Below are 26,031 nucleotides of genomic sequence, written 5' to 3'. Positions count from 1 at the left end.
ATACTGTTCATAGTAGCTTACCTGTAATCCTATTTTCTTATTCATTATTATACCTAATTCTGCATTACCCCAATTCAGTTTTGTATTTATAGCCCTGTATTCACCTGGCCGGAATTCCTGTTCCTCCTGCCACCGAACATAACTAGTTTCTCCTATATTTAATTTTAACCTATCAATTTCCCTTTTTAAATTTTCTAACCTACCTGCCAGATTAAGGCATCTAACATTCCATGCTTCGATCCGTAGAATGCTAGTTTTGTTTCTCCTGATGGTGACATCCTCCTCTGTAGCCCCCAAACGAGAGATAAGAGTGGGTGTCTATTTTATATCCGGAATATTTTACCCAAGAGGATGCTACCATCATTTAACCATACAGTAGGGCTTCATGCCATAGGGAAAAGTTACTGTTGTCATTTCCCCTTGCTTGCAGCCATTCGCATTACCATGACAGCAATGCTGTTTTGGTTGATGTTACAAGGCCGGATCAGTCAATCATCCAAACTGTTGCCCCTGCAACTACTAAAAAGGCTGCTGTCGTTCTTCAAGATCCCAAGCTTGTCTGACCTCTCAAAACATACGTCTCCGCTGTGGTTGCACCTGCTATACGTCTATGTGTATAAGTGAGGCACTCAAACCACTCCACTAACGGCAAGGTCCATGGTTAATGGAGAGTCTCTAAGATATCACTTGTAAAATGTAAAATGATTGTTGTAAAGAACACAGTATAAAGCTTCGTCTAATGATGTTTTATTTAGTTATTGCTTCCTTCAGACTTTCTCTCTCTCTACATATCTGTATTATAGGTCGCGTCAGAACATTTTTTTTTCCAAGTTGTTATCGTTATGATTGATTACAAAGTGACATCTCAACATAAAAATAACAATAATAATACTAACAATAGTAATGGTATTATAACAAGAAATAATAAAAGAATGATAATATTGACAATAGTAATCAGTAAGAAATAGTTAAGAAAAAATAGGAAATCTGTGTTTGTATACCCATGAACGTATTATGCGTCACTACCAATACTGGTACATGTATACACAAATGTGAGTATGCAAGTTAACGGCATCAGAACACGTTACCGTTCAATATATGAGTAGTAATAACTTTTCAGATTTTATAACTAATTTTTCTATCTTCCTATTTTATTTTCGTTTTTTGTTCGTGTATATTTCAAAATAGCTTTGGAAGAACGTGGCGACTGTTACACCTTATGTCTTCGACCCGCACGTATCTCCTCGTCTCCGTCGCCGAGGTCGAACTGAAGCTACGACGACATAGTGATGATGTGGTACTCCGGAGTCTCCCTCGTGTGCCACTGTGATCCTGGTTGCGCACGCACATTCTGTGACGCAGCAATCGCATTCATATCTTCCACAACACTAGATCCACTCGTTAGCACTTCGTTATTCGTTATTAGCACTGACGATCCTATACTGATGCTGTGCAGGTTCGTAAGGGTCTGTAATTTCCGTACCATAGATAATACTTTTATCCCGCCGGGAAATGGAATTAGGAACATTGTCCATGATTTCCCACCATTCGTTGTTTTTTGTAAGTATGTATAGTCGTCGCTCAGTTTCTATTGGTTCCCAAATTCTATTATAGGTGCCAGAGTTAAAGATAAGTGGTCCAGTAATCCCGTATGATCACAATGACACGTAATTTTTTTTCCTCGTAAACCTGTATAAGTGGATTGGATATGGGCGGTGTCTCCTTAGGTAATGTACCATTGCCTGACTGGGGCTTACATGAGCAAATACTGTGAATTCTCCTACATGCGTCAAAAACATAGACGATAGCTACATCCCTGTCGTATACAGTTCTTATTTGCGTATCTGCCTATTACAGCCATTAACAGTTACTAATATTTCTGTTACTCTGTAATGCTGTTACATTGGCGGAGACGTTTGTACAAAAATATAGATATAGATTAAAATGATTCGCTTCAAATTAGTTTGCGTTGTCTCTTGAAACCTACAAGATGAGTTTTTCCGAATCATATAGTTCAGTTGGCACTTATCTAACGTTAGTAGGTTATCCAGTGGCTAATACAGAAAAGTACAGAGGCTCTAACAGAGCGAACGCTTTGAATTTGATAGGTGTTGTTGATCGACTCCACCATAAATTGGTTGTCACTGGCTGGACGTGAAATGAAATAACTGATTATGTAACAAAGATCTAAACTTTCCTTTTATCTACGATTTTCACTGATGATCTACTTACAGACCAAAGTTTAAGTTTTTGCCTCTAATGGATAATTAAATTTTCGTGTGACCAAACCCCGTTAGAGCGTTTCAGGAATCTTCTGTACTTTTAATATAGTGTCGACAGCTCTACATTACAGGTGTAGAACAACTGTCGAATGTATTAATCAGTAGTACAGAAACACTAAGGTAGGGTAATAACAACATTTGTGTAAGGAGAGCCGGCTGAAGTGGCCGAGCGGTTCTAGGCGCTAAAATCTGGAGCCGTGCGGTCGCAGGTTCGAATCCTACCTCGGGCATGGATCTGTGTGATGTCCTTAGGTTAGTTAGGTTTAAGTAGGTCTCAGTTCTAGGGGACTGAAGACCTCAAAAGTCAAGTCCCACAGTGCTCAGAGCCACTTGAACCATTTTGTGTAAGGATATGGTTATTTATGAATACGAATTAGGATTTATGAATTTATGATTACAGCGCAGTGAGTTCGGATAGATTAACGATGAACATCTTGTAATCCGCTAGAGAATGATATGAATGTCAACGAAAACATTACACAAATGTTTAAAAATTGTACCTGAAATACATTTATGGCGGTTTCTATACATCAGTACATTCCCATTTAACATTACATTAAACATTATATGAAGACAAATCATTATTATTATTATTATTATTATTATTATTATTATTATTATTATTACTATTTTGATGGAGCTGGGTCGAGAAATATGCAGGCTGACCCATGTATGGAGGAAAAGCCTTCAAAAAGAAAAGATATGAAAATCGTTAACACAAGCTAACTTCAGGAAAGAGAAGCATCAGATACGTTGTAGAAGTTTTGAAACAACGACATTCACGCATACCAGCCATTATCCACAGTTTCCTGGTAAAATTTGTCGCCAAATTCCGTGAAACTGGCTCTGTCGTAGAAAAATCCAAAGCTTGGAGATCCGAAATGGATACGGATGTGCTAACAACAATCGCTTTTGTGGCATCGTTCAGTAAGAGTCCAGAGCACAACACTTGCCATGACACGCTGGAATATAGGGTCAGCTGTACAGTTATAATGAGATTCTTGGGCCACACATGAATGGTACCAATACTAAATGCAAGTGTTACACCTCACGGAGGACGATCCAGATTCTTGCGTTCAGTTGGCAGATTGGGTGACACGCAAGCTGGAGTAAAACTGACGTTTTCCCTAGGTCAGACTCTTTACAAATGAAGCAACCGAGAGGTAAATGGCCAGATGCAGGTCGGACGTCAATCATCACTGATTCGACCCATCGAAGGTAAGCTGGCTCACCCTAAGTGATCGTTTAGTGTCGAATAGCGTGTTGTTGGGCGCTTCTTCTTTTAGGATACACTACAGCAGCCTGTTCTCTTTAGTTGTTAGACAAAAATGTGCTGCTGTCGCTTGTCTCATTCCCATTTTCCTTTCAGCACGATTGCGCTACAGGTGTCCGGGCATACCTGGATACTTAGCTTCACCGAAGATGGATAGCTCATAGAGGTCCAGTCGAGTGGTCACCACTTTCCCCTCATTAAAGTCTATTAAATATTTACCTGTGAGTGCGGTGCACATCAAAAACTTGTCCACATCAAAGAGCGAATTTTTATGCCTGTGCTCTCATTTTCGTACATATATTGGTTAAAGTCCATGAGGAATGAGGGAAGCGTGTAAGAAGAGTCTCATAACGTGCTGGAAAACACGTCGAGCACACCAAGTGGCCTTTATTTGTTAGGACTATCACCAGCCTTTGCCTTGTTCTGTAGAAACCAAGACAGAAGTCAAGAATGAACAAATGTAATCTAAAATCAAAGTCACCACTGTTTTTCTCGAGTGTTCTGTCGACACAGGAATTTCCAGCAAAAGGCAAAGATTCTGTGTTCGAGTCCCGATCCGGTACAGAGTTTTAAAATTCCAGGGAGTTTCCCGTTACCACACACTCCGCTGTAGAAGAAAAATTTACTGTGGATAGATTACACAAAGCTCCTGTAACCATTTATCCGTAAAAAGCGTTCTTCCTGAAGTGCTAGTCCCACAAGGCACGACAGTCGACGCGCCGTCACAGTTTTTACGTCCTCCAGTTCCATCCTCCCTGTCTGCCTTCTTTTCTCTGTGGCTTATCGGTTTATCCCTTCTAGAATGGGGTCAGCTTTTCACAATTTGGTAAATTTAATTACATTACTTAACGCCGGCCTGATGCACTAGCTGACACCACAGTCGTCAATGTAGCCTAAGGAAGGGAAGTAGTTTGCTTCAACCGATTTAATTTGCGTAAATTTAGCTCTGTGTTGTCGTATTTTAACTGTTTCTGTATCGTACTCTCTGAGGCGGCATTTGTGGACCAGCCATGCGTGTGGCTAAACGGACGCGGGAAACTACCTAAAAACCACACTCCGGCAGGGTGGAGGACCAGCCCACGGTTGTTCACCCGCCAAGCGGATTCTGTATGGGCTTGTCACACCACCCTGTCTTTCAGAATTGCGTGGTGCTCGTCACGCTATACAACCAGAACTCTCTCCACCTCACCTGCTTCCCCAAAACAACGTATTCAGAAGAAACTCTTTAAAATTGGTGAAGCAAATCTATGAGCGCGGTTCCGTGAATTGTACGTGTACAGCTCTGTGGGTACAGAATTTCCCCGCGAGTGGCAAAGGTCCCGGGTTCGAGTCCTGGTCCGTCACACATTTTCAATCTGCCAAGACGTTTCAGATGTTATTACATCCACCGGCCAGTGAAAAATTAACTCTGGAGGAATTCCTCGGTTTGGCTTAATCGCATCAGGCAAACGCAGGGTTAATTCCATTGAAAAGGACGCGGTCGACTTCCCTCTGCATCCTCCTCCGTTTCCCAACTGCTTACCCCGTCGTCGATTAAACGTTAAACTCTAAAGCTCTTTCCTTCGTTCCTTTTTGTATAAATTGCAAGAAGAACCGACTCCGACTCTTAATTGCGGGACGTCCCGTATAACAAGTCTCAATGGGCGAGGCAAAACTTTTGCTTTAAAAGGTTGCCTTAAGGATTGCAATGGGCTGGAGTCTGTTCATAAGGATCAGATCACAGACAGTCGGAACTCGAGTACGTCGTTGAGTTCACGTCGCTCAGTCGTAATTCTTCGTGCCAGCGATGACTGGGTCGTGTAAGTGAATGGGAACGTTATTCTCCACCTTGTTTCGCTTTTCACTCCGTGCCCCGGCAGTTCCATCTGCACTATAAATCAGGAAAGTGAAACGTAATTAAGGTTAATGGGCAGCCTGGTGGCGACGCCGCGCGAGGAAAGAGCATCGTGTTCGATAGGCGCCAGCGTAGCAGGCGTCGCGCGTGGGCAGCAGCGTCGTCGTCGGCTGCGGCAGCGGCGGCGAAGCGTCGGCCGTTTCCGCGGCAGCTCGTGGCTCGCGGCTGGCGGCTCGCGGACGTCCCGGGCCAGCGCCGCGGCGCGCCGCTACCACGTTCAGTCGCGCGCCGGGGGCAGACGCGGCCGCTGTTCGCTTGCTCCGTGCCACCCAGCCTCGCCGCTCGCGTCGTGCCGAAACACAGGTAAGTCGACACCAGCCGTTGCTAGGAGATGCGTGGGACGCCGCGCCAGCCAGCGTGCGGCGCACCGGGGTACCCCAGCGACCGCGTCGCTCGTCGCTATCAACAGGTGTACATAAGCGAGCATTAAGACTGGCGTCGCCTCCTGCTTACTACCCGGCTCACAATGCGAGTAGTCTAGCAATGGAATGCTACATCAGTAGGGCAGTTTCCATGTAAGGCTGCTACTGACGGTTGTAAGACTGAGCTATCTTGAGTGCTCTTCAAACACGTGTCAGGTCTTTCATTAGTGGCACCGTTTCTGAAATTTGACTGTGTGCAAAGTATATTTTGCGCGCGTTTATTTCGCCTCTAGTTTACCATTTTAGCCACCAAAATTTAAGTTCATCCACTTATACTCTAAAGTAACATTTATTAAATGTGATATCTGCAGTATAGAGCGCAGTAACTTATTTATATGGTTTTGTGATTTAATATACTTATCCTTTCAAAATATGATTTTCAAATTTGCTATCACTGTATCAGAGACAGTGTTTCACTCTGATACAGATTCACATCTCACCGTGGCTTTATATGTATTAAGTTTGTTCGTGTTCTTTCATTATGTTGAATATCCGTACTACTTTTTACACTTCTTGTTCCTTCCATTGTGACAAACTGGAGTATGCAGTCCTCGCTAGATATGCTAAAACTGTTTCCACTGTAATCGGCTGTGACACCGACTTTTATGCCAGTATGTTAAGGCCGAAGCGGCAATTTTATACAAGTGGTCAGGAACTCATTGAGTCACACTCGCGCTATGAATGCTATTATTTTCCTGGTTTTACTTGTTTTTCCTTTACCATTACAAATTATAGCTGTCTTGATATGACCGAGTGTTGAACTACATTACTCTACCTCTTTGTTTTAAATTTCGATTCGTTCTCTCCGAGGGGAAATATTTTCTTGTTGTTTGTAAGAACTTTTAGTAGTTTTTACCACTGCGTATTGCGGTACCCGCAGTAACAACTCCAGTGTGTAAACGTATTCATTTATTGTTACTTGACCAATGTTTGAGCGGTCAAGTATCTTGTCGCTGATAGTTACAGCACATAGTGAACACGGAAATTTTCTTGTGAAGACATCATCAAAATTATGAAGAAACAGTGCAGTTCACCCATCCAATAGACTACATAATTTTTTTACTGTAAATTTTGTGTGTAGCGTCAACGACGGTGACAAATTTCTCACATTTAAAACGCTCCTTAACTATTAAGGCTACTGTTACAGTTCGCACCACGCAGCTTGGGAGACATACAAGTTTAAATGTCCGTAACTGTTAGACGTATCGCTTACGTTTTTATTAATACTTTTCGATGTATACATAATTTGTGTACTGACAGGAAAATGTCATACTATTAGCTTATAAGCTACATCCAGTTCCAAGTCACAAACTGTTTTCCCGCAGTAGTAAAAACTACGATCACAATGGACACCTCACGAATTTAACATCAATTTCTAATTTACCTCTGTCCAAATTTTTCTGTACTCCAAGTTACGTCATTATTTATTCAGTCCTGGGTGAAAATTTCAGTAACTCAAGGAGTACAGCTATTTACGCGTTGAAAGCAAATGTATTTTAATTGTTATTGATCTGGAGTATTTGTAAGTCATATTATAACAAAAACAAATAGTTCGTTAGGATATCAATTGATTTTCTTACATCTACATTTTGCTTATAAACAGTCATATTTATATACATTCTGTATTTAAATTTACGATATTTTATCTTTCAGTCTATTCTACTTCAGTTTGCTATATGACGAGAAGATTCCTGAAATTTTTTATATCCCGTTAAGTATTTCCTCTGGAGTACCGTTTGAAATTTTACTCTGTCAGCGATAACGTAGTAATTGAACTACTTGTGCAGGAACCTCATACAAAATACATAACTTCCTTCTTCTCTTATGTAAAATCTATAGTTACGTCTAGCCAGAATGTAATGACAAAAATTACAATAACTCTAGCTCATGTTACCTGTAAGTAAGTCTTATCTGAAGAAATGACTCACAAAAATCTAGTCAAGCTTTGATATATTTTAAAAGTGGCATAAATATTGGCAACTTCACTAAAAATGTCCAGATGTGTAAAATTGTGAACTTCACAAAACGCAGAAACGTCGTATCCTATGATTCCAGCGTAAATGAGTCACAAATAGAATTAGTCAACTCGTACAAATGCCTCGTTGTAAAAATTTGGCGATATTTGAAATGGAAAGATTACATAGAATCTAACGAAGATAAACTAGATGACAGCTTTCTGTTGATTAGCAGCGTTCTCGGAAAATGCAGACAGTCTCCAGGGAGACTGGTCACGAAATACTCGCGTGACATATCCTAAAATATTGCTCTAGTGGGACCCACATCAGATGCCACGCAGAAAATATTAACCTATAGAAATAATGTCAGCACGAACGGTCACACATTCTCTTCATTCACAGCAGAGCGTCATGCTAATGCTGAAAACGTTAATTTATAGACGTTTGGAAGTAGACATTAAAGGCTACTCACATAGTTTCAAGAATATGGAATCTAATAATATTCTACAGTCTCCCATGTAGCGTTACCATAGGGAGCGCTAAGAAAAGATCAGATTAATTACAATGCACACAGAGACGTTTAAACAACCATTCCCGTCCTACGTACTTGGGTGGAACGAAAAGGAATTCTAATATGTGGGACAATAGGAAATACATCTGTCAGGCATTTCACAGCGATGTATATTGTATAAATGTCGATGCAGACAATAATTATAGAAATCACTGTCCTTTGTTTTTCGTTTGGTTGGACTTAACGGTTATAATTTAAAAATTGCTAGCTGTTCTAATGTTCCCTGATTTTTCGTGGCTCTTCCCAAGGATATAGAATTAGCCAACGGCCTTTCCGCAGTGGTGACACCGGTTCCCATCAGATTAAAGAAGTTAAGCGCTGCCGGGCTGGGCGCACCACTTGGATGGGTGACCATGCGGGCTGCCGAGCGCTGTTGGCAAGCGGGCTGCACTCAGCCCTTGTCAGGCCAACTAAGGAGCTACGTGATTGAGAAGTACGGCTCCGGTCTCGGAAACTGGCATACGGCCGGGAGACCGGTGTGCTGACCACGTGCCCCTCCATATCCGCATCCGGTGATGCCTATGGGCTGAGGATGACACGACGGCCGGTCGGTACCATTGGGCTTTCTTGACCTGTGCAGGAGGAGTTAGTTTAGAGTTTGTTGAAATAATAGAACCAAATTGTAGAAATTCCTATTGAGTTTTTTTACTATGATTACATTAAGGTAGAGAAAAAAGATTTTCACTCACAAATGCTGTAGGATATATGATATGCCTTCTGAGGCCGACAAGGAAGAACCCCGAGAAACAACCCTGACATGTGTGAACAGTACTGATTGTGACTGTAAACTAAAATTGGAGCTACTGCGTGAAGAAATGGTTGCTCTAAACTATATGCAACGATGACCAACAGCTAATTCAATCATCTTATTAGTTAGTCCGTCAATAAAACTCGTGTGTCCCTGTAAAATCCTACTCCCAACGACGCGTCAAATCTTTCTCGCAAATCTTAGTTCAGTTGTCGATTATGGGAATTACTGAGCTGAGACCAGTGACAACTTTCCACGATTTAAAGATTTGTTCGTTGGTCACAACTTCAGCGTATCACAGAACTAGTGTCTGTACCAACAAGGGGAAAATTCTAGCATCAGATAACCTTTTACTAAAAAATACTTAAGAAATTATCAGACCGCCGTTTCTAAAATTGCATAAAGTGCATATGAAATGTAACCTAGAGATTCTTATATCAGTCGAACTCTGCTTCCTTGAAACATACAACGTGAACACTCAGGTGGCGTCTTGCCGGCTGCTTAGTTGTTGCACAAATATTTCTGTAGTGTTCATTGGTCCGAAATAATAACGATAACTTTTTTCCTTTTATTTACTAAAACTTTCTATCTTCATGCACCTAACTATGGTTACCATACTGATTTATTGTAAATATGTGCGAAGGGGTCTAACACTCAAAACCTGGTCGAGTTTCTCAGAGACAGTAGTCCGAAATTAAGTCGAAAATACGTGGTGTTTCTATAATTATAGCTTACGCTACGCCGATGATGACTCGTAGAACGATGGTTGGTCCTGGAATGTTACTAGAGCCAATGAAATGTGCAGGGAGTTTTGGAAAAACATCATACAGTTACGCAAGACTATCTAGTACAGGAACTTGCGGTAAATTTCACCTTACATATCGAAATGGAAATACCGCGTGGCTAGGGCATCCCGTCGGGTAGACCGTTTGCCTGGTGCAAGTCTTTCGAGTTGACGCCACTGCTGCGATTTGCGTGTCTATGGGGATGAAATGATGATGGTAAGGACATCATTACACCCAGTCACTGAGAGGAGAAAATCTCCGACCCAGCCGGAAATCGAACCCGGGCCGTTAGGTATGATATTCCGTCGTGGTGACCGATCAGCTACCAGGGATATCGAAAGTACGAGGGGCGTTCAATAAGTAATGCAATCTTTTTTTGTAAAAGTATGTTTTATTCAGGGTCCCAGTATTCCATATTATTCCCCACTCTTTTGGCTTTAAAAACCTATTGATGACCATAATACCGGTTCAATACGACGATGCTACGCCACATTACTGGGAGAGACTGTATACCCACACAGTACCACTCTTCTGATCGACATCGGAGCCAATTTCATGCTGCCTTAGTAACCTCCCCGTCATTCACGTACTGCTTCCTGCGGAGTGCATTCTTCTTTGGACCAAACAGGCCGCGATGAGCCTAACGGACAAACACCTTTGGGTACTCCAACTGGTGGACGGGTGGGTCAGCCGTACCACCAGGAACGTCCAGATGAGCAGTGAGGTGTTTGATTGCGTTCCGTCGATCACCTCGAGTGGCAGTGTCCACACGTTCCAACATTTCAGGAGCCACAACTCCGTGAGGCAATCAGGCACGCGGGAGATCGGACAGCTCTGCGCGACCATGTTGCGATGATGACAGACGCTTCGCTTTTTTTCACTATCAAGTTTTCGTAGTCTTTCTGCAAGAGCCTATGAATATCTGTGATGCTCTGGCTTTCCGTCAAAAGGAAGTCAATGACAGCTCTCTGCTTGGAACGTACCTTCGTTACAGACGCTGTTTTGGAGGCTACGTATAACGCCGCCATCTATCGGAACTTCATGAAATTGTAGCGGGCGGGTGTAGTGGGAATATTCCACGATGCCCCAAAAACAAATTCCGCATTTTTCAATCAAAATTGCCCCCAAAAAAGAAGTGTGGCATTAATTACTGAACGCCTCCCGTAAAAGCAAGCATAGGCGTCAGTTGATGTTTGTCGGTTTATCTGGTTACCGGTAGAGGTGTATCTGGTGAAGTTAGCTGGCCCATTACCCTATTTGTGTTTTATTGAGATGACTATCACACAGCAACATAATGCGTTTTACTTTCTCCGTTTCGAAAATTACAACTCTTCGGCATTAATTTAGTCTTGAATATGACACTACACCTCTTACGACGAAAGGTGCGTACGAATCTGGCACTGCGCAATTCTGCCTCGTAGGTTGCCTGATCAAAGAGTATGTGACTTTTTGGTGCTGATTTGTGAAAGATTCCCTCTATGCGTCTCCCTTTCAAACAACGTTCGGTGAGATGTTGCATAGCAACAGCTGTAAATGCAGTAACTCCCGCCTGGCTATTCGACGTTCATCTGCTGGACGACACATTTTATGTGAAAGGTGAATGAGAATTTTCATTCTAAATGTTATTCCAGGAAATGCTTCAAGACTGCGTGAGTTTGTCGGTAAAAGATATGCCCTTATAAAATCGTACGGTTCTTTTGACTACAAAAATTTTGTAGCTAAAATTTAATCCAATTTTCTATCTTCGTTCGTGTAGAAGATATAGTGTTGTAAAATCGGATGAAAACTGTTGGAACACGCTGTATTCCCGCAACAGAATACGGAAAATTCAGCTTTAATGTACCATGTTACTGTATCTCAAAGGAAAGTATCATAGAAATAATACAAATTATGAATCTGCAAATATTTTAGGAGGCGGTCCGCATACCTTATGAAAATGTGTTCACAGTGTTTCACGAAACGATTTTCAATGTACAGTTTAGTAATATCATACAGTAATTTGAATATTACTTTACTAGACATCCATAAAGATGCGTTACATTATTTACAACTCTAGTGGTACATGTAATTTTCTTTTATCATTTGTGGAAGCGTCCGAATATTGAATAATTTATTCTCAGCATCTACCACTGTCTTTGTTTTAGGTTTAAGAGTACACGCGAGGTACTTTGAAACAAGTATTGGACAATAATTTGTCAGTAACTTTGATTCAGAAGGAAGGAACGTCCCATTGACAACGCAGTCATTAGAGACGGATTTGATTAAGAAGTTACCTGACACTATATTTACTTAAATCAAACATAATTCTCCCACTTAGTCCAAAATACGGAATGGATAAATCAAAGGTCCTTATAATTAAAACCAGGTTGTGTATTTCTGAAGATATGGTCACGTCATTATAAGAATCAGTGATTACACTGAGATTCAGTTGTCGATGTAAACGCTACTATCAGGATCTTTTTCCTCTAAACGGACTAAATCTCTACCGTGCCGTATTGAGTTTATCCGATTGACAACCCGTTACTATAGATACATGTTCTGATTTTTTTAAACACTTTGATATGGTCTGGCCACTTTTTTATTATAGAATCTTAAAGTGCGTCCAATGGCCGCTTTGTCTCACAGTGCTTTTAAGAAAATTGTAACATCTTCTCCTACTGCATCTCTAATTATAATTGTCAAGATCTGCTGATCTTTCCCTAATGGAATGACATTAGGATGTTATTTAGTAGTGGTGGGAGCGAACAACTCACTGAAATTCATTCTAACAAATCTGATAACAGCTAACGAAAAGAACACGATAAATGCCGTAACCGGATTTCCCAGAAACTTCGCTCAATGAAGAAGTGTCAAAATAAGCGCACACGTGCCTGGGTTTATTCGTAGGTACTCTACCGTTTCTGAGAAAACAACAGACAAAGTTATCGATGTAGTTTAGATGCCTCTTAGCAGGCGATATTCTCAGCCGAAATGGCGGCCTCTTACCTTAGCGCTCGGTGCTCCAAACCCGATTATCGTTTATTTATATATTTTTCATTTATTTACTTACCTCCGTTGAAGGTTCATCCATGAACGTTTCTTATCAAGTTAACCGACACGAGGGCGTTATATTAACTATTAATTGGAAATTTACAACTGAATTTCACAATAAGTGTTATACATTTATTATATAATATATGTGTGTATAGTATTGTAAGGAGTTACAATCATTTTAAATTTTCATGTTTTTATATCAGTTCATACTTTAATTTTATATTTTGTTCTTGCGCTTATGCTGAAGGAAGATTGGTGCATTCTGTTGGATGATACCTATCGTAAAAACATTAAAAACAGAAATTTCGAACACCATAAGCATCGCGCGACGACTGGTTTGCCGCAATGACGTCGTTAACATAGTTGCAGATTTTACGCGGTTGCAATAATTTCGCGGCAAACCACAGATAAAGGATTACTTTACCTAAAACTCGCACTTCCAATTGATTATGAGTCGAGATACACTTCAGGAACTTCGCAGAAAAAAATTGCCGATAATGTTCTCATCATTTATTGTTTCCTCTTAACTCAGTCACCAGACACACAATTAGTAGACTAATAAGGACAATCTTATTTAAGTATACATTAGAAAACTCTCGTGTAGTAAACTTCTGCGGGCGTGGCTATATAAATGAGAAACAAAAATAGAAATAATGGGGTTTCGAAGACGGGGCGCAAAACCCTGAAGCAGTAGCGCTCGTCACCGCGCCACCAATTCTAATGAACCATTTACTCCCTAAAAGGCATGCAAAGTACTTTGCAAGATTTGACCGTGGTTTTCTCAGAAATGGTCGAGGTGTACGAATAAGCTGTGACATACATGTGTTCGCTTACGTTGACTCCTCTTCCACTGAACGAAGTTTCTGGGAAATCGGGTTATGGCATTTGCTGCGTTCTCGTCGTAAGCATGAAACTAATTGCTCTTGTCCTCCGACTTAGGTTTGATGAAAATAATTTAGGAACTAAAAAAAATTGTAAATTTGTGGTAAGGTCTTGTGGGACCAAACTCCTTACGTCATCGGTCCCTAAGTTTACACACTACTTAATCTAACGTAACTACCTTACGCTATGGACAACACACACATACACACCTATGCCCGAGGGAGGACTCGAACCTCCGACGGGGGGAAATAGAAAAACTCTGTAATATTGCTGCTTGATTTGAACCGAGATTTTAGAGTGGGAAATTCACATAAAGACTCATGACAATCCTGTGAGAGGAAACGCTCACATCAAGAAACAATAAGGCTCAATAAGGCCCAGAAAGTCTGACATCATCCGTACCCAGAAGAAGGAAAATATCGTACGCCTATCACCCATATCGATATGGTAGGATTATTTAATAGGCCAATAAAAAGGAGAAGACGCGTCGAAGTTCTTCACACCCACGAACCCTGAATAAGAGAAGAATAGGGATAAATCCTTCAAGAGCTGTACACTCCTTTCGTACAACTATACAGTGTCTTTGGGATTTGAGATACAGGCAGCAATAACAGACGCAGTTGAGGCATCAAGTTTCTGGTACTCTCTGCACAAAATTGCACTTGTTCTCACATCCTAAAGGAAATCATTTTTGTCTGGCTACAGGAAAGACGTAGTGGCTGACATATAAGATCATAATTTGAGACAAAAAAGTGTGGCTTATCCCAGTGGTTGACATGCCCTCTTCACCTAGAACAATCTAGTAAAAATATGCTTCTTTTGAATTGCCTGAATAATCTTCAAAGATCTGAAAAGTAATTATCTTATACGAAGACTTAGCATCGCAACTACTGACAGCAAAAGAAAAAGAAATAAAAAAACTTTATGGTTTCGTGTCTTTTCGAATATGAATTCATTAATGGTGGATCATGAAGGATACGGTGAGCAACTGGCCGCGATCTTTTCAAAAGAACCATTCACGTATACACCTAGCATCGTTTCCCGAATGTTCAGGAAAGATAAATAAAAGGGTCCATTTGAAACCCAGTCCCACAGAATTTTTTAAGCAGCGTGTTACCTTTCTGTATTTGTAACAACTTAGTGGTCACTAACACGCTTAAAAATCATGATAAACCTGCTTAGATACTGAAACTTCGTCGTCGCATATGCGTGGTAGCAGGCTAATCCGCTACCTTTGCTTGTCAGCGAGCGAGGTGGCGCAGTGGTATAACTTTCGGCTCTAATTCTGGATATACCCGTCTAGATACCCAGATTTAGGTTATATTATGATTTACCTTATGGTTTAAGGCAAATACCGAGGTGCTTACTCTGAGGTCACGGTTGATTTCCTTCCTTATCCTTCCCCAATCCGAACATGTGCTCTGTGTCTATCGACGGTGTCGTCGACGGTACTTTAAATCTTTACCTTCCCTCTTTTTTTGTCTTGGAATGTGTACATCTTTTGCGTTTCATCCATACATTGAATGTATCGAGATTGATTGACTGTCCGAGGGAAAAATGTACTCCATTGTTATTGTTCTCCTTACCAAAGTATACTTAGTGTATACGATAACTGTTCCCAACGTACCACAATGGTGTAGGAGAAGTCGAGGTGAACAACTGGTTATAAGACACTTGTGGTCTATCAAACCGTGAAAATTCCTCAAATTGGCTTAAACGGGCCAGCTGAGTTACAACATATGCACGTCAGGAAAAATTTTTAATATCCCCTCGCCCTGATATGCCACCGACTTCCTCAGTCTTACTAAGTTAACCTTTTCTGTGAGGGAAATGAAAGGAGAAGACTTCTGAACAAGTTATGTAAAAACTTATTTCGTTTCCAATTTGATATAAAATTAACACTTACAAGAACAGTTGACTCGTAGAAGGAAGACTAGAGAAACAAAATAATTTCGTTGTTGAGTGTGCGCTGTTAAAATTCACAAAATTATGAGGCAGAATTTACGCAAACGTGAGTTTCACAATTTTCAAGTGCAAAATAACGCCGATGGTGTATGAGTGTGGGGGGTATTAAAAATCTCCCGTGGCATGCATACTCTGGAGCTGAGGTGGCTCTCACAGGCCAATTTTTGTTTGTTTTCCTGCATGATAAACCACAATTGTGTTATATCAAATAGCTCGTGTAGACTCCCTCTATATTACTGTGGTACGATGTAAACATTTATCGTTGACGCCCTGAATAGGGGACACCAATAGTATTCATTCCACTCTCATAAACCACTTTTCAGTCGGTTAAACGTCAGATTATTTAGATGCACAAGTCTTATCTTATATTGGATACCGTGGCTGAGCTTGTCAGACTTTATCCTTTTCACTAAGAAAACTTATCGTGATAGCAGAAACCTTTTTTCCGAACGTCTTTATGTTTTCTGTTTTGTCAGGTCTTATAACAAGTTGTTAGTACTCAATACCGCCTGGGAATGGTGTAACCCTTGCCTTTAGGTTCAGATATCAATATTTGTGTCAATTATAATCACTAGAATGTTTCAGCAGTTTCCAGAATATCCTTTTCTGTGAACAGCACCGTCGTCTGGCAGTAGCATTCCTCAGAAGGCTGACATCATCATAACTACTATATCAATTATGAATTACTAAACTTATCAGCACAGTAGCACTTTCAACAGTCATACAAGAACATACATTAATTTCTGTTGTCACCTCATCAATATAGATTAAAAGGAAAACACCACGTGAAATCTGCAAGTATGTGAGTAAATGTAGTAACCTATATGAGTTAGTGTTCTCTGAGTACAGATTTCGGTGAAATAATACTGTGAAACCTATCGGAAAGTGAGAAGCATGCCACTGAATGTCTTAGTCAAGAAACGTTACGGAGGTGAAGAGGCTTCAGAACTCTTTTGGAAGATATGTACGCTTCAAAAATTCAGTAATATAATATTAATTACCGGACTTGAACGTAAATAATAAATTAATAATTACGTCATGTGTGAGTGCCTAGACAGCACCTATTTGCAGTCGTCAGGTGATCTGGACTTAATGTGAACTATAGTCTACTTCATGTGCACTTAATTGTCATGTAACGTTGCTGTCTTTTCTTTAATTATTCATGCTTAGAAAAGTAGCCTGAAACATTCCTAGGTCAGAAGTAAGATTTATTATAATGTCAGTTATACTAAGGCCATGACTGGAGATTGATGAGAATAGACGTGGTGTATTGAGGAGTAATACAATAGTATTCGTTGTTCCATCCCTTGCAATCAAGGTGAAACATCTGCTGATAGCTAATAAAAACCAAGGGACTTACGCTTTTTGCCTGGCATGCTACTTAAGTAAAAAACAAGGATGTGTTTAGCACTTGTAGTATTAGTGTTTTTGTAGTAAAAATTACATTTGTTAATTTTCCACAAGATCTTTTTACCACAGTGATCAGCATAGGTTACTGCCACAACAAAGACACAGTTTCAGTTACCTAGTAGTATCATGGATATTTCATTGAAGGGATGTATAGAACGAGATACTCCAAACCTCAAGGGGATAACTGATGAGCTACTTGCAGTAAAAGTAACGGCTTCAGTTTCGATACGCGCCATTAATAGCAGGCAGTTCGGTGTGTTAACCACCATTCAATACTGCCTGCCAATGACTCCGTAGGGAGACAGTAAAGCACCGGTCCTGTTAGCGTTTCTCGAAGGTGGCCCTCAGAATGGAATTAACATTCCACAAGTGAAAATATTCTCAGTCTCCATAAAAAATCATATGCTTTACAGATCGTTCTCATCCTCTACATTTGCTACATGTTTAAAGCACTGTCACATGACTTTTTTTGTGTCAATCTTTACGGCTTGGGCGTCTTATTGCTTCTATACATCTAGAAGAAGGAAGCAAGGAAGATTAGTGTTTAACGTCCCGTCGACAACGAGGTCGTTAGAGACAAACCACAAGCTCGGAACACCGAGCGAGGTGGCGCAGTGGTTAGCACACTGGACTCACATTCGGGAGGACGACGGTTCAATCTCGTCTCCAGCCATCCTGATTTAGGTTTTCCGTGATTTCCCTAAATCGTTTCAGCCAAATGCCGGGATGGTTCCTTTGAAAGGGCACGGCCGATTTCCTTCACAATCCTTCCCTAACCCGAGCTTGCGCTCCGTCTCTAATGACCTCGTTGTCGACGGGACGTTAAACACTAACTACCACCACCACCAAGCTCGGAGTAGGGAAGGATTGGGAAGGAAATCGGCTATTCACTTCCAAAGCGCCCAGCCTGCAATTTGCCTTAAGAGATTTTGGGAAATCAAGGAAAATATAAATATGGACGGGGATTCGGAGATGTGAACAGTCGTCCACCCGAATGCGAGTCCTGTGTGCTAACGACAGCGTTACCTCGCTCAGTATATAGCTACAGGACAACTAAAACAGATTCTCTGCGCAGCTCATAATTGTTACTGTTACCTGTAGATGCCTGAATACGAAGCTGGTTATGTTGTGCTGTACATTTTGTGGCTGTGAAGCGAACTAGTCCGACTTCACAGTGAGAAGCACTCTCAATATTAATTACAAATCATATTTCACTACACAATACTTTGGAAAAGAAAGTGTAGCCAGTTACTAAATTATCTGAATCGTGGTTTACCGTGAGTTAACATAGTACATTTCTAAGGCAGTATCAACAAAAAGACATCCTAGACAGCATGCATTATACCTCACATATGTAAAAATGTTTAGTATACCGTTATATATGAGTGTAACGTTAATATTTATCTGTATTCTGACTACTAATGTTTGTGATTTTTTCAAGTTAAAATGGGAAACAAGTCTTATGAACCTATTTATAACATTAAGATTTGAATCACATTTTTAACTGTGAAGCTCTCAGCTAAATAAGTCATTTCATTTATGTCAGCCAATGAGCTGGTGCATTTATGAGCTTCGAGGTTCAGTTCCCCATTTAGCTATACAAATTGAGATTTTCTGTAGTTTCCATAAACCGCTTAAGGTAAATACCGGGCTGGGTGTTTACAGCCGATTTTCTTCCTCATTCTGCTCCAATCCGTGTCTGTGTGATATCTCTTGAAAGAACTTGCCGATAATTAGAAGTTCACTAGTAACCTTCCAACCTTCCTTTCAAATTTTGATATGTATTATTTTAGTATAATGAATTATCTCACAGACGATGTGAATGTTTAAGGAGGTTGATTGAATAAAAACAATTAACGTGTAAAACATGTGACGATACTTCCCACACCCTCTTCCATTTACGAAAATTAAAAGCTTGTTCATTTCTTATTAAATTTCTATGAAAAGTTTCCATTCTGTTTAAATTAAGACAGATTAGGTGAGATGTATTCGAAAGACAGTTACACCAGCAGATTTTGTGACATACATTCAGAATCAATACACCTGTACACACTCCAGGTTGAATAACAACACTACAAACCTGTCGCATGTTGTTCGTTGGTGTTTAAGCATGAAGATGACATATTATTTAACGTTCAAAGATGGGTATGATAAATAACCTCAGAGAAGTTATTTCATTTTATAAAGAACAGTTGTGCAGATACGGGAATGGAATGTGTATATGTGATAATTGTTTTAAATTGCGTGAGAATGACCTGCTTAGGAACACAAAGAACAGTATTGTGGTTACCACTTACAGTAACAATCGATCTGTTCCTTTGCACTGTTCACACTTAGTAAGTTAAAACTTCCTTTCAAAATTAAGGACTTAAATACTATAATATGCTACTCTATTAATAACCCTAGGCTTGCTTTTTCTGGGTACTATTTATTTACAACTTTGAGAAAAACAAGTGTCAAACATAAATGTACTCAGATTACTTACTACAGTGTATTACCAAGTGACAACTTGTGTGTTGTTAACAATGTGTGACACACTGCTTGCACATAGCATGGTGATTAATACCAAGCAGTTAACAGTGATGTTATGCCTAATGGCTGTGGCCAAGCTCTGCTAAGTCAGATAGCTATCAGCAATAAGTCTCACTGAGTTGCAACAAAGTGTCTTTCCACAAAGTGTTTATTCACTAACTGATTTTTCACAAAGGTGAAACCACATGTAGGTTTCCCGTGGTTTACGTAGATAAATGAAAACAAATGACAGGATGGTTCCCTGGAATACGATATGGCAGATATCTATCTCCATTTTCCCTAGTGCGACTTTGTGCTCAATCTGTATTGGTGTCGTCGTTGACGGGACGTTAAATCGAAATTTTCCTATAACGCTATGACGAGCTTTCAAATGAAAGTGAGGCAGATGAAAAACGAGAAAACCAACCGTTTAATTGTTTCGAAAGTAATCATCACAACTGTTAATATATTTATCACACGCCGAGAGAAGAAGGGCAAAATATTCTCATGGAAAAATGTTTGCAGATGAAATTACACTCTTTCAGAGAATTTACTGGCTCTTACAGATATGGTTTATGTGTATAGACTGAAGTACCGAGAGGCCGGGATTCGAACCCTGGTATCCTGTTTACTAGGCAGGTACGTTAGCCATGCTATTCCAGAATATGGAGAACCTCGGCAATTCTGTTCCTGTGTAAGGGGGGAATTTAAAGTATACTGGGGTGGGAGTGAGGATTTTGATCGAGGCGGGAGGCGTGCAGCTGTGTGAGCTTCTGTGCCAGAGTGGCTCAGTGGCTAACGCATCTGCCTAGTAAGCAAGAGACCCGGGATCGATTCCCAGGCTAGGTACAAATTTTCACTCTCTGCTTCAGTCTATATACATAAAATCATTTCTGTATGACACCGTTAAAGTCTCTGAAATCGTGTAATTTCATTTGTGTAAGTGCCTGCGCCTGGGTTTCAGGATGGATACCCCATTTAAATCCACTGCTATTCCGAAATATGGAGAGCCTCGGCAATTCTGTTCGTGTGTAATTGGTAATTTAAAGTAGACTTTGGTGGCAGTGAGAATTTGGATCGAGGAGTGAGGTCCGGCAGGATAATCCGTGCGGTTGTGTGAACCATTGTGCCGAAGTGGCTCATTGGCTAACGCACCGGGACCTAAGTAAACTGTGTATGAATTGCACCACGAAGTCGTTAAATTTCCCGTGTTCCTTGAAACTAATCCGAAAATCCCTGCCAGTTTGTGAGAATCGTTCCACATATTTTGTATGTTCTAGAATTATTAACGGTTCCTTTCTGTGTATGGCCTGTATTATAATATTTAATACGGTTTTCCATGTGGAACCCCATTTTAATATCCGTGTTTCTAATAGTTTGTGCTGATTTGTTAGAAAGTTTACGGTAGTATGAAATCACTGCAAAAGTATTCTTTTTTTCCGTGTTTCCCTCTCTCTAAAGTAACCTCGTTGGTGGCCGACTATCGTTAACTTTCAACTTTCGTTTGTAAATACACTCCTGGAAATGTAAAAAAGAACACATTGACACCGGTGTGTCAGACCCACCATACTTGCTCCGGACACTGCGAGAGGGCTGTACAAGCAATGATCACACGCACGGCACAGCGGACACACCAGGAACCGCGGTGTTGGCCGTCGAATGGCGCTAGCTGCGCAGCATTTGTGCACCGCCGCCCTCAGTGTCAGCCAGTTTGCCGTGGCATACGGAGCTCCATCGCTGTCTTTAACACTGGCAGCATGCCGCGACATCGTGGACGTGAACCGTATGTGCAGTTGACGGACTTTGAGCGAGGGCGTATAGTAGCCATGCAGGAGGCCGGGTGGACGTACCGCCGAATTGCTCAACACGTGGGGCGTGAGGTCTCCACAGTACATCGACGTTGTCGCCAGTGGTCGGCGGAAGGTGCACGTGCCCGTCGACCTGGGACCGGACCGCAGCGACGCACGGATGCACGCCAAGACCGTAGGATCCTACGCAGTGCCGTAGGGGACCGCACCGCCACTTCCCAGCAAATTAGGGACACTGTTGCTCCTGGGGTATCGGCGAGGACCATTCGCAACCGTCTACATGAAGCTGGGCTACGGTCCCGCACACCGTTAGGCCGTCTTCCGCTCACGCCCCAACATCGTGCAGCCCGCCTCCAGTGGTGTCGCGACAGGCGTGAATGGAGGGACGAATGGAGACGTATCGTCTTCAGCGATGAGAGTCGCTTCTGCCTTGGTGCCAATGATGGTCGTATGCGTGTTTGGCGCCGTGCAGGTGAGCGCCACAATCAGGACTGCATACGACCGAGGCACACAGGGCCAACACCGGGCATCATGGTGTGGGGAGCGATCTCCTACACTGGCCGTACACCTCTGGTGATCGTCGAGGGACACTGAATAGTGCACGGTACATCCAAACCGTCATCGAACCCATCGTTCGACCATCCCTAGACCGGCAAGGGAACTTGCTGTTCCAACAGGACAATGCACGTCCGCATGTATCCCGTGCCACCCAACGTGCTCTAGAACGTGTAAGTCAACTACCCTGGCCAGCAAGATCTCCGGATCTGTCCCCCATTGAGCATGTTTGGGACTGGATGAAGCGTCGTCTCACGCGGTCTGCACGTCCAAGTGAGGCGCCAGGTGGAAATGGCATGGCAAGCCGTTCCACAGGACTACATCCAGCATCTCTACGATCGTCTCCATGGGAGAATAGCAGCCTGCATTGCTGCGAAAGGTGGATATACACTGTACTAGTGCCGACATTGTGCATGCTCTGTTGCCTGTGTCTATGTGCCTGTGGTTCTGTCATTGTGATCATGTGATGCATCTGACCCCAGGAATGTGTCAATAAGGTTTCACCTTCCTGGGACAATGAATTCACGATGTTCTTATTTCAATTTCCAGAAGTGTATCTTCAATTATTTGTGGTTCAGAATCGTTAATATTATTTACTTTATCTTTGCATAGTTTTACAACATGGTGTGGGCCGGTTATCTGTCAAACTATCTAGAACAGCAGAATTAGGAAACTGAATTTAGAGCAGATAGTCGTGTTCCCGTTAAGGTGCGTTAATGTAGCGGGCCGCCGCGTAGGGTTAGCTGAGCGGTCTTAGGCGCTGCAGTCATAGACCGTGCGGCTGGTCCCGGCGGAGGTTCGAGACCTTCTTCGGGCATGGGTGTGTGTGTTTGTCCTTAGGATAATTTAGGTTAAGTAGTGTGTAAAATTAGGTACTGATGACCTGAGCAGTTAAGTCCCATAAGATTTCACACACATTTGAACATTTTTTGTAGCGAGCCTTTTTTGTACACGAAAACACTCGATAATATCTTTAAAAGCCAAAAATAATTTCTGAACGAAGAAGTAATCGAATTAATAAAATTATTGTTGCTGTTCCCACTATGAAGAAGATATTTTCATAGAATTCATGGCAGAAATCTCGTGGGAACTGTATTACTTAATAGCCCTGTAGAAGACCGACAACACTACTCCGTGGAGACGAACTTTCACTCAAAAAAAAAAAAAAAGAGAGAGAGAGGTTCAAATGGCTCTGAGCACTATGAGACTTAACTTCAAAGGTCATCAGTCCCCTAGAACTTAGAAATACTGAAACCTGACTAACCTAAGGACATCACACGCACCCATTCCCGAGGAAGGATTCGAACCTGCGACTTAGCCGTCGAGCGGTTCCAGACTGTAGCGCCTAGAACAGCTCGGCCACCCCGGTCCGCGAACTTCCATTCCAAAAATGAGTGTCAGTTGCGATTATATTTTCGTTCGAAATGTAACGTGCATATTTATGTCTCTCTTAGTAATGTTAATGGTCTTCGTAAGTACAGTGACACTTAGGAATCTGAATTTACGTGTTTTCATTGTGTGACCACATTCTACTTGAACGTTCCTCCACCTGATAATCTAAGTATATTTTTGTTTATTATATAGGGTTCAGTCTTGCTCTATGTTGAACTCGAAATATTCCTAATTTCACCGTACCTTATCTGTCTGCCGTATATATTTATTTATTATCATATGTTTAACTAAGAAGCTTAATCTCCTTGTGAATTTCCGGGAAACCGCAAGCTAGCCCTTGCGCAGGCTCCGTCGCGCTGGGGCCAGCCTTGGGATTTGCAGCTAACAGGTTACTAATGAGGCCTCTGGCGAGCCGTGTGATGAGGCCCACCAGTAATCCTCACTTGTCCGCTACCGCCACAGCCGCGTCGCTCTCTAAACATACCTTCATTTCCCACCTTTCACGGTCTCAATGAAATCTAATCAGCGGGAAACCACATTTCCGCAGACTGCCGGTGGCTATGCTGGCAGCCGTACGGTTTACTGCAAGTCAGGTGGATGATTGAATTGGTCCAGAAGCCTGAAAAGTGCCTTGCCTGGTGCTCGCAGCTTTCCTATTTTGCGATTCAGGAAAAGCTATTTTCTTTGAGGAAAACAACATTTTAATAACTACCTCTAATAATTACAACAGGTCTTTAGTGATGAAAGTTATAAAATGAAATCATAAAATGCCTGCAGTAACTTTCTGTTACAGACTGAAGCAATTTGTTACAGATACCGGGTGAAAGATCTTTGTATTGCAGTAGATGGGAGGGACAATGAACAACTATGCCATGGGGAGACAGAACACAGGAGACGGTGTGACGGGAGGTGGCAATAAATTGGTTGGGAAGATGAAACGTTATGGCTATGGTAAATATTTCACGGTGGTACCGGTAGCCGCCTAAGTGAATGTTACAGGACGTTAATGTTCACAATAATTTAATTCTCTCGTCGATCCACTAATGCTCAAAATAACAGACTTTTTTTAAGCTTTCTCTGATCTCCATCATCTTTCTCTGCAGCCTGGATGCAAGGACTCGTACATCCATAACCCAAAAACAAATCAACGAAACAACATTCCGGATACAGACTTATTAGCATTCTACCAACTTTCAAATGGTTCAAATGGCTCTGAGCACTATGGGACTTAACATATATGGTCATCAGTCCCCTAGAACTTAGAACTACTTAAACCTAACTAACCTAAGTACATCACACAACACCCAGTCATCACGAGGCAGAGAAAATCCCTGACGCCACCGAGAATCGAACCCGGAAACCCTGGCATGGGATGCGAGAACGCTACCGCACACCCATGAGCTGCGGACTACCAACTTTATCGAAGACTTTAGAATACCTATTTCACAAACAGCTTAAGAATTGTTTCACATCAGATAATCTTTTAGATGAATAGCATTCTGTGTTCTGGCAAAATCGTAGCACGACGACTGCTCTTGTAAAAGTGACTGACGAACTGAAACAAACTACGGACTAACTATAGGCAAATGTTATGTGTTATTTGGATTTCAGCAAAGCTTTCGACACAGTCGGCTTTGATATTTTACTTGCTAAACTCACAAGAGAAAGGTTTTCTTCGTGTGCTGTACAATGATTTCATTCATACCTCGTGTCTAGCCAACAGTGTGTAATGATTAGAACAAAAAGGTCACACTCGAAGAATGCAGTATTAGAGGATCCACAAGGATCACTATTGAGCCCATTACACTTGTCGTTGTATGCTGCTGTTGCGACAACTATTCTCTCCCACTGCAGATATCACCAGTACGCTGGCGACCTTCAGTTATATCTAAGTACAATCCCAAAAACCTAAGCACAGTCATCCAGCATGGAAATGCCGATTTACTTGAACTATCAGAACATATGTTTGAAACTTAACCCACCTAAAACGCAAGCCACTTTAGCCGCTCGCAAAAGATCTATTACTCCCCAGTTCAAAGAATCTCTTCCACCATTAACCCAACCCGCAGGGTAATAATCTTTCGTTCTGCTTCAAAGAACTTAAGAATAAGTCTAGGCCATCACTTAGATTGAACTGAACCCACAACTGTAGTCTGGAAGAAACTCTCAGCGTCATTTCACACACTACAGAAGTAACCAAACGTATTTCCTTTCGAGCTTGAAAGTAAGTTCGTAGAGACACTAATACTCCCCATGCTTGAATGTGGTGATGCTAATCTCTAAGAATTATCGAACGAAACTCACGCTGGCTGGAACTAGCTATGAATACTTGTATACAATGCATTTGTGACATACGCTTTTTCGACTACATCACTCCAGCCTACGATCAATTATCGTGGCTACGTGACGATACGTTAATACACAGTCACTCTCTAAACATGCTCTATCGTCATCTGAGTCACTGCATTGTTTCTTATTTGTCTTCAAATCTTGTACTGCTATCTGGACAGCACGGCAGAAATACTCGTCCCTAACTTAGTAAAAT

At 41.6% G+C, this 26,031-nt stretch overlaps 1 protein-coding gene across 1 annotated transcript in view; it reads left to right on the top strand.

Moving 5' to 3' along the window:
• Nucleotides 1-5,674: 5,674 nt before the first annotated feature.
• The window catches only part of LOC126299427 (ly6/PLAUR domain-containing protein 6B-like), a 1,925,736-nt gene continuing 1,905,379 nt past the window's right edge, over nt 5,675-26,031 (top strand). The window contains exon 1 of the mRNA XM_049991326.1: nt 5,675-5,752. The gene's annotated coding sequence lies outside the window, so the exon portion shown is untranslated. The remainder of the gene's footprint in view (nt 5,753-26,031) is intronic.

This window comes from Schistocerca gregaria, chromosome X (genome assembly GCF_023897955.1).
Source record: "Schistocerca gregaria isolate iqSchGreg1 chromosome X, iqSchGreg1.2, whole genome shotgun sequence".
Lineage (NCBI taxonomy): Eukaryota > Metazoa > Arthropoda > Insecta > Orthoptera > Acrididae > Schistocerca > Schistocerca gregaria.
The sequence above is the reverse complement of the archived record's forward strand: the minus strand, read 5'-3'. Positions and strand labels throughout refer to the sequence as shown.